At 51.7% G+C, this 10,346-nt stretch overlaps 1 pseudogene; it reads right to left on the bottom strand.

The window, feature by feature from the left end:
* Nucleotides 1–4,989: 4,989 nt before the first annotated feature.
* LOC103652021 (caffeoylshikimate esterase-like) overlaps nt 4,990–10,346 on the bottom strand; it is a 45,834-nt pseudogene continuing 40,477 nt past the window's right edge.

Below are 10,346 nucleotides of genomic sequence, written 5' to 3'. Positions count from 1 at the left end.
CTCGGTGTTTTGGCTAACTCAAGGTGGGTTTGGTTACTATTTTCTTGAGTCACTGACGGTTTGTAGAAAACCCCTCCACGTTCTAATCCTTCGCAAGGTGAGGTTCCCGACGGCGTCGTGCGCAGCCGAGCTCCGGCGAGCACGTAGACCGGCCGGATGGGGCAACGTCTGGCGCCCAACGTTGGCCGAAACCGAATTCACACCCCAACTAATGTTTCCCCTAAGTTAATTGCATGAATAACTACCCAATTGCCCTTGGCCACGGTGACCGTGCGAATGATTCAAAGAACAATGCGTTCATGGCGAACGGTGGCAGTCTAATTCAATTGGGTGGGTCGGTGAGTATCACAGACACATGAGGATGCTAGAACAAGACTAAAGACAACAGGATCGGACCTGAGGAGAGCTTCCCACGGTGAGCTTTGTTTCGCGGTGTTCTTCAACCGTTTTGGGGGAAATCCCAAATTGGGAAGCTATGGGAGATGATCGGAGCTGAGAGTGGGTTTACTGGATACACAATTCCCTAGCGGAACATGCTAAGGCTCCAATTTATAGGCTGCTCAAGCGGTGGTGATCAATTTGGATCGTGCACGTTTATGTCAAGGACCGGAAAGACTTCGATGGAAGTCGTGGAGTTAGTTCCCTGTGCCCACAATAAGTGGGGCAACTGGTGGGATTTCTGGTTTTATGTTTCCGAGAGCGAAGTCAAAAACCACCCAGGGCTCCCCGTGGCCCTGATGTGCTCCCATTATTATGTGGCGTAGCCGCAATTTGAGGTGGCGGAGGATGATGAAAATGAAGGAGCCCTTCGGTGCGCTGCCCGCATGAGTAGCGGGCACAATTTAGTTGAGGAATTCATTGGTTATGGGGTATGGCCCTTGGCACATGGCTGGGTGTTGGGCGAAGTATGCCCTCGCGAGATGCCCTCCTTGGGCGGGCAGTGAGTGCAAAGTCCAGCCTTCACGCTGGATCTGCGTGGCCGGGATCCGGCCGCATTCGTTCGTGAAGTGGAGGACGGTGCGACGAGGATTGTGGGGCGCTATGTGCCGAGGACAGACGTTCTGCGGAGTTGGGATATCCGGGGGTCCAATGTTAGATTGAATCGGGTCTTCGAATTAAACTGCTTGCCATACGGTGGCTATCCCGGGGATGACGCTGCCGACCGCCGCGGGAAGAAACCGGTGGACGTGACCGAGGAAGGGCCTTCGTAGGAGGCTGCCCCGGCCACTAAGAAGAGAAAAATAGGTACTGCGGTGGGGGGACTGGGGGTCTCTAAGAGTTTTGCAGTGGAGTTGATGGGGACGTGCGTAGCCCTCGGGGGAAGGATGTCTTCGCCCGAGCTCCGGGAGTCTTCGACGCGAATGCTGGAGGTTACCCGGGGTCGATGGCCAAAGAATGTTCCGATCCCCCGCGCGGCTGGCGAAGACTTCTTTACGTCTCGCATGGCTCGCGACTTGAAGATTTTTCCTTACGGGCGGAATATTGCTGCTGTTGTATCGGTAGTGATGGAGAAGGATCGCCAAGACACTGCTCAGAAGCGTCGGGCGGTCGTCAGGCTCGCGGATCCTTTCCGCGAGGTAAAGAAGGCGCGGGCAGCCACGAAGTCTGCCGCCCCGGGCAGTAGTAAGCCATTGCTGGCTACGAAGCCAGCCACCCTTGGGCACAGCAAGGTGTCGGCCATTATGAAGGCTGCTGCTACTGGCGCGAGCAAGCCACCCCCGGGTGGGCCTGTGAAAGGATGAAGGCTGCCTTCGCCGGCGCGAACGGGCGGGGTGGCGGCACGTGTTGCCGACTTCGACACGGACATCAGTGTCGTTGATTATTTTGTTGGTAAGTTTTTATTTTTAAAGACTAGGTCTTTAACCAGTATCGTGGTGTAGGGTCGGATGGGGGGCAACTGGTTGTTGTCCCGCCTCTGGTGGTAGCCACCTCGCCGACGGTGGTGACTAGGGCGAAGGGTGCACCGCGGGACTCGTGGGCCACTTTCTATGTGAGCGGCGAGATTCTGTCGGCCGCTGCCACTAAGGACATAGCGGGCTCCGTGGCTTAGCAACTGAGGCAAGCGTTGTAACAGCTGTCGTAGCAGCTGAAGCGTGTAAGTGTGTTGGACTTTGATGGTTGTTGTTTTTGTGAGGGTTCGAGCCTCATGGGTTTGTGGCAGGCGGCCGACTTCGCCGACCACGTCGCGTCGGGTGCCTTGACTGCGGACTTTGCTGCCGAGGTCGAGAGTCTCCGGATGCAGCATGCGGATGCTGTGCGGGAGAAGTCGGCTGCGGAAAGCAAAATCCGCAGGTTGTCGAAGAAGGTGGCTGCCATGGAGGCCGAGAAGGTGAAACTCCAGCGCCAGCTGGCGGATGAGAGGAGGGAGGCGAACAAGGCCATCACTGATGCGCAGGCTACGTAAGCCGAGGCCAAGGTGGCACGGGCGGAGGGCAGTCTCGCCTGCCAACTTGCCGAGGAGCTGGAGGCGAGGCTCAACGCCCTGCGCAACCGTGTGGACAAGGCTGAGGCCGTGACGCGCGCGGAGGTCAAGCGAACACATGCGTAGTTCGTGGACGCGTACCAGGAGTTGGGTGCGCGGACCGCTGACTTCAAGGCGCCCGGCCAAGACGCGGGCCTCGGCTTCCTTGAATGGATGAAAGAAGAGCTGGGGGTGCTCCCAACGATCGTGACAGGTCTCATGTCGTTTGCCTCCCTCGTCACCAGCGTGGGGGCCGTGAATGCTTTGTCCCACGAGGGGTGCAGGCATTTCGAGGTCTTCGACCAAAATGACAAAAACTTTGAACGTGAGATCTTCAAGGTCGAGGACCCCGTGCTTAAGCAGTCGGCGGGGCGCTCTTTGACAGGATGTGGGGCCCGCACGACTGAGAAACGGTTCGGGAGCGGTCCGACTGGGCAATAGAACAGGTAAAGGCTAGTTTTTGTGTGGTTATGAGTGGGGGTATGTGTGGTTTTGCTGAATAAGTGTGATGTTGCTGCAGATGGCGCATGCCGAAGGCGTCGAGGACCTTGGTGGTCTAGACGGCGCGCTACCCGAGGCTGCGGAGGCGGATCCGGCGCTGCTGTCTTATGCCGGCGAGGGCCCCTCGTCGACCCTGCACCGACAGTGCCAACTGGAGCCAGCGAAGACCCCGCGCCGACGGGCGAGGACGCCTTGAAGGCGGTGGCCGAGCCGGCTGCCGAAGACCCCACGACCTTGGCCGGGCCTTCGCAGGTGGCTGAATAGGTGTTGAGGAGTTTGTAAATTTTGTCTGTGTGATACTGAACCTCGGTTGCTGCGCATGTTCTGAGGTTTGGGCCTGCGCACGCAACCGCTACTGACAATACTATGTTTGTGGCGGCTTCGACTGTGGCTGCCGATGATGATTCGTTTGGCTCTGTGTCTAAGTGTTTTGAGTCTGATGATTCTGGGAGTTCGATTGCGTGGACGGAGGAGTCTTCAGATGAGGACTTGGATTATTTTGCAGCGTTAGATGTGGCTGCAGCGGAGTCTTCACCACGCGTGGAGGGTTCCGAGGAGCTCCCGGGCGCGAGTACTGAGTATAGGCGACGTAGGGCGGTGGTGAAACGGAAAGTGAGTGAATTGTCGCGAAGTGGTAGGCGTCATCGTAGTGAGATGGAGAGTGGTCGTCTTCGCGTGGATGGGACTAGTAAGCGAGAATTGTTGTCCTCGCCGATTGGGGCGAGTGTAGGTGAAGGCGAGCTGCGAAATCTTTTTGAGGGTGAGGAATTGAGGTAATGCTATTCAACTACAGGAAATGGGTATCATCCTGAAGGTTGAGCCAATGTAATATGTGATGCCCTCGCCGTGTATGTGTAGTAGGCGATGCCCTCGCCGTGTGTATGTAGTTGTAATGGTGGTGTGGCCTGTTGGTCATTTTCGTACGCTTGTATTGTTCCTGCTACGTATGTGGGCGGCTTTGTGCGGAGTGTGGTTGTAATGATAGACTTCGATCAACATTATTCCGGCTGCGTCTTTTGAATAAAAGACTTCGTTTGACGCTCTTGTTGTGCTATTCCGGCTGCACCCTTAGGCGACTTTTGCTCGGAATGTCTTGTAAAGAAGAGACCTCGAATAACGGCCTTGTTGGGCTATTCCGGCTGCACCCTTAGGCGACTTTTGCGTGGAGTGTCTTTTGAAGAAAAGACTTTTAATAATGCACTTGTGCTATTCCGGCTGCACCCTTAGGTGACTTTTGCGCGGAGTGTCTTTTGAATAAGAGACTGATTGTTGCACTTGTTGTGCTATTCCGGCTGCACCCTTAGGCGACTTTTGCGCGGAGTGTCTTTTGAATAAAAGACTGATTGTCGCACTTGTTGTGCTATTCCGGCTGCACCCTTAGGCGACTTTTGCGCGGAGTGTCGCACGCGAGGGTAGTCTGCGCTGCCTTTCGCGGTGACTTTGGCGTGGTCGAATGCCAAAGACCGTTGATGCGGTCTGTTTCGACATGTTGCATCTTAGTTTTTGCGGTGGATTTTTGCAGATATATTACATGGCTCCGCCTCGTTAAAAACCTCACCCCCCCCAGGAAGAAAAGAGTGCGGGCCTGAATAACGCTGTTTGGTGAATTACAAGAGCGCGTAGGCCCTGAGGACTTAGACAAAAAATTTGCTTAGATTGTCAATATTCCAGGAATGGTCTAGGTCTTCGCCGGATGGCGTTGTTAGCCTGTATGCGCTGGAGGAAGCCTTCGACTTGACGATGAATGGACCTTCCCACTTTGGCTCCATCTTGCCCCGTGACTCTGTCCGGGTGGTTCGGACGAGTACGAGGTCTCCTTCGTTAAATTCTCTTGGGACAACTGCGTGGTCGCGCCAGGCCTTCGTTTGAGCTTGGTATTTGTTGAGGGCCTGCAGGGTGAAGACGTGGTCTTCGTCGATGAGGTCTTTGGATGTGGGTTCGTCGACGTCGGGGATGACAGATGCACTTGTTCGAGGGGACCCGTGCTTTATTTCCTGCGGGGTCATGGCCTCTGATCCATATAGCAGTCAAAATGGAGTGAATCCAGTTGCCCGGCATTCGTTTGTGTTGAGTGCCCAGACTACTTTAGGCAGCTGGTCGACCCATTTACCCTTCCTGTCGTCGAGAAGCCTCTTCTTGATGGCAGTAAAAATCTTGTCGTTGGCGCGCTCGACGACGCCGTTAGATTGCAGGTGATATACTGAAGCGAAGGCAAGCTTGGTGCCGATGGAGAAGCAGAAGTCCTTGAAAACCTGGCTATCAAATTGTTTGCCATTGTCGACTGTGAGCTCGGACGGGACTCTGAATCGGCAAACAATGTTTTGCCAGAAGAACTTCTGGGCAGTCTTCGACGTTATTGTGGATACTGCCCTTGCCTCGATCCACTTGGTAAAATACTCGACGGCGACGAAGGTGAACTTGAGGTTTCCTTGGGCCATGGGTAGCGGCCCAATGATATCCAGCCCCCAGCGTTGAAGTGGCCATGTGTGGGCAATCAGCTTTGTGTATTGCGAAGGGTTGCCTGAACGGGGAGAAAACTTCTGGCAGGCTTCGCACGACCGCGTGACTCGATTCGCGACGCAGATTATAGCGGGCCAGTAGAACTCTTGACGGATCACCTTGGCAGCGAGGGCCCTAGGCCCCGAATGAGAGCCATAAGTTTCGTTGTGGACTTCGCGCAGGATTTGGACGCCTTCGGTTTCGGTGACGCATTTAAGCATGGATTGACTGACCCCCTTCTTGTAAAGCTGGCCCTCAATGATTGTGAAGTCCCGGCTTCGGTGCTTGAGGCGTTTGGCCTTGTTGACGTCGCTTAGATGGTAATATCCCTGCAGGAACAGGGTGATTGGGGCTCACCAATCTTTAGTCATGATGAGGTTGACTATGCGATGGCCCTTGACATCATTGGTTATTTGTAGGCCCTCAGAACTACGGACGGCTGGCGTGGCGATGACGTGGTAGAACACGTCAGAGGGCAAGGCCTCACCTCTGCGGCTGCTTTGGCCAATGCGTCGGCCTCCTCGTTCTTGGCTCGATCCACGTGCTGCAAGGTAAAGCCCTTAAATTGTTTCTCAAGACTGCGAACAGCCGTGAGATACTGCATGAGTGCGGGGTCTTTTGCAGAATATTCTTTTTCGACCTGACCAGCAACCACTTTGGAATCTGTTTTGAATATGCAGGTAGTGACACCAAGCGCTCGTAGCTTGCGAAGAACCAGGATGACAGCTTCGTACTCTGCTACATTGTTGGTGCATTGTCGGACTCCAAAGCAAAGCTGAGGCGTGCTGCATATCTGTGTTTAACCCCCATGGGTGATGTGATGACTGCAGCTGCGCCTGCCCACGCATGGAACCATGCGCCGTCGCAGTGAATGGTCCATACTTTCTCTGCAGGCTCGTCATGCTGTGTTATTGGCCCTGTGCAGTCAACGATGAAGTCTATCAGGACATGCGACTTGATTGATATTCTGGGTTTGAAGGTGATATGGTAGCCGGAGAGCTCGGCTGCCCATTTGGCGATCCAGACAGACGCCTCCGGGTTGTGGAATAGCTCTGCCAGTCCCCTGTCTGAGGTGACCCTCACCTTGAATGCTTCGAAGTAATGGCGCAGCTTGCGTGATGCCATGACGACTGCGTAGGAGATTTTCTCTAACTCGGTCATGTTACACTTGGAGGCCATGAGGACCTCAGAGACATGGTAGACTGGATATTGCCGGGTCGTGTCGTCCCTGTTCTGCTCTTGGACTAGGGCTGCGCTGACAGCATGTGGCGATGCGACAATGTATAGCAGTAGCGGCAGAGAAGGGTCTGGACTAGTGAGAATGGCCAAGTCTGACAGGTGCTGCTTTAGTGATGCGAAGGCTGCTGCCTATTCTGGTCCCCACGCGAAGTCCTTCGCACCACGCAATGTCTTCAAGAAAGGTAGACTCTGCTCGACGGACTTAGAGATGAATCTTTTCAGAGCGGCTAATCTGCCTGTCAGACGCTGGACATCCCTGGTTGATTGCGGGGGTGTCATGTTGACTATTGCCTAAATCTTGGTCGGGTTGGCCTCGATCCCGCGGTGTGTTACCAGGTAGCCCAGTATTTTCCCCTGGCGGACCTTGAAGACGCACTTCTCGGGGTTGAGTCGAAGTCGAGCGTCCCTCATGTTTGCGAATGTCTCTGCATGGTTGGCTAGGTGATCCGCCTTATTCTTGCTGGCGACGACTATGTCGTCCACATACGTGAAGATGTTCCTCCCTACTTGGCTCTCGAGCACTGTCTTGGTGAGGCGAGAGAAGGTAGACCCAGCGTTCTTAAGTCCCTCCGGCATCCTGATGAAGCAGTACGTGCCAAAGGGTGTAATGAAACTGGTACTGGCCTTGTCTTCCTTCTTCATATATATTTGGTGATAGCTAGAGAAGTAGTCGAGGAGTGACATGACTTCGCATACTGTAACACCTCAGGTGTTACCATGGCTAGAGCACACCTTGGTACTAAGGACTGTGATCACATGTGGTAAAAACTTAAGGAGAACATAAGAACCTTGGGGACCATGTGTTAACCAAGATTGCTAATGACCTAAGAAGCATCACTCAAGCTTTTGTGCACTTACTACCTTGGGCAAGAGGAGGGAAAACCCTAGACCTCTCTTGAACCCTATCTTCCAAAACCATGGTTAAGAGGGGGAGAGAATAAGCAATTGAGCAAACCATGAGTTAATCTTTAACCAAACTTTAAGTAACTTTTTAACCAGCAATTGTGGGAAGGAAATGTTGCAAAAAGACCCCTGGAGAAACCCCAAATCCATTCCTTAAGTGGAGAGAGAGCTAGAGCTCTCTAATTCTCTCTAAGTCAAAAACTACACCTACACTAAAGATCAACCGTGTTCACCTTGAGGATGGCACCAAAACCACCTATGTTCTATACCAAAAATGTGGCATACCACCTAGGGCACCCACTGGAAAAAGTTGGGCCCGAAGATCTCCCTACCTAGGCCATATCTGCCATGGCAACTCACGGATGAGAGACAACCCTAGGTGCCAGGAAAAGACTCGCGCCGGATTTTTGCCAAGATTCGCACGTTTGCGACATGGGCGAGCTGTGGAACACGGGCAGAAGAAAAGCTCCACGTGTTCGACGTGCTCTGTGCACGCCAGAGCACGCCCGCGCGCGCCCCGCGTCGTGCCATAGGCCAGCCGACGCCATGACCCGCGCCCGCGCCTATAAAGCCCGCTCGGGCGTCGACCACACTCTTCCACACACGCTCAAACCTCACCTGAGCTCAACTCAACGTCGTTTGCCCGTGTGCGGCGTGTCCGCGGCCACCAGAGCCCCTGCCGCCGTAGACCGGCCAGCCCAGCCTTTCCCAACCCCGTCCAACCCTCGGAGACGAGTGAGCACACCTCGGTGAAGCTCCCCGAGCGAGGAATCGAAGTCTACTTCGCCGGAGAGGCCAGTCCACGGTCGCCGGAGTTCACAACCCCTCCAGAGTGCATGGACCGGGTAATCCACTGAACCATTTTCCGATTCCTTGTGCACACAGTCTCTACGTCACCCCGTGGAGCTCACCGTGCCATTGGATTGAACCAGATCGCCGTGATTTGGCCGGCACACCCGCCGCCGACGAGGACACCCGCCTGCGCACGTGGACCGAGCGATTCCGGCCATCCCCGCCGTCGAGCCATACATCGCTGTGACCGCCAGAGCCTCCCCGAGCCAACCCCGCCCCTCGCCGGACCTCTCTCGCCGCCGGTAAGTCGTGCCACCCTTTTCTTTCTTGCGGGTATTGTTTAAACCTAGGGAAGGACCGCGGGGGAGAAGGAAAGAAGTCTGGGGGGGTTTTGTGAAATGTCAGAGACTCAAATGAATAGTAGCGTGGGGGTATAACTGAGAGAGTTAGTTTGGAAATAACCCAGGGTCCTCGGTGTAAACTGCTTTTCTAGAAAACCTTTATTAAATCTGATTTTAAATTTGAACAGAACTTTAATAATTCATAACTTCTGTTTTATTCATCCAAATTTAGTCAAACTAATTTTGTCAGACTCTAAATAATGTAAACTACTTAGGAAAAATATAAAACCCCCATGTACTACAGAAAACTTTAGGGTTCTGATTTAATTATTGTTTTAACCAAAAGCTAAATAATAGGGATAAAAATAGTTGCACTATTTGACTAGGGTTAGAAAAATTTGGAGAAGTTTATATCCACCTACTGACCTGTTTAAAAATGCTAAACTTCCCTGTCCAACTCATTAAGTTAGTTTTTGCCATTTATTTTACAATATGCTTAAGGTTAAGAAAAATAGAAAAGGTGATTTAAATAATGAACCAGAGAGCACCCCTATTTTTGTTAGGATACTTATTCAATGTAGTTTACTAGAAAAATCCATTATACCCTGGTTTAGTATAAAATAAGTAGGATCCCTTTTATTTTAGGAAAATGAGGAAACTTAGAAAAACCCTACAAAAATGACCCCAGGTGAAAACACCCCAACCCTTGGGATATTTAATATTTTGTTATTAAGAACTTAGGAAAAATATGGAATCTGCTGTTTGACATTTTTCAAATAACAATGTAGTAGAAAGTGCCTTCTTGGCATTGAACTTTAGAAAATCACAACTCAATGACCATCCCTTAGCTTTTTGTGATCTTTGGCACAGAAGCCTATTATTACTGTTAGATGCCAACAAAAATCACCCTTAGGACAGAACTCACCCCTAATTAAGAGATGTAGTGCAAAGTGGCCCATTTTGCACAACTTTTGTTATTTTGTCTGAAGCATACCCTTTTTATTTTAAACCTCAAATTCCTAGAACAGGCTATAATGACCAATGGCAACCCACTGTAATTTTTACAGAATTTTTGGAAAATATTAAACCACTGTCGTAGTTCAAATCTACAATAGAAACCATAAATAGAAAATAAAGAAAGGGAAAAATGAATAAGAGGAAATTAGTGTCATCCTAAAACCCATTATAACTTGTCCACTGAAATATATAAAGGCAATACCAACTCACTATGCCTATCCCTAGCAAAACCTAAACCTAGAAGTAATAAGCATAAACCATTAAGAGCCACGTATGACCCAGAAACCCTAAATTGCTCATTAACTTAGTTTTTCTTCTCTTAGCATAATGTTATTAAATCCTGCATAATTATAATATACATGTTCATTGCATTTCGATAGACTGTAACCTTGCTGACGGAGAGTACGTCCTCGTATCGGAGCAAGGAGCTGCTCAGGAGGTAGCCCCGGATCCAGCACCCGAGTCTGCACCAATGGATCTGCCTGCCACAGCCTTGGAAGGCAAGCCCCGGTTTTATGCATAACCGTTATATATGCTATTTTACTGCACTTAATGTTTGTAGGCTTGTACTGTGCACTAAGTGTAGGAGTTGA

The sequence above is a fragment of the Zea mays genome, chromosome 3, assembly GCF_902167145.1.
Source record: "Zea mays cultivar B73 chromosome 3, Zm-B73-REFERENCE-NAM-5.0, whole genome shotgun sequence".
Classification (NCBI taxonomy): Eukaryota; Viridiplantae; Streptophyta; class Magnoliopsida; order Poales; family Poaceae; genus Zea; species Zea mays.
The sequence above is the reverse complement of the archived record's forward strand: the minus strand, read 5'-3'. Positions and strand labels throughout refer to the sequence as shown.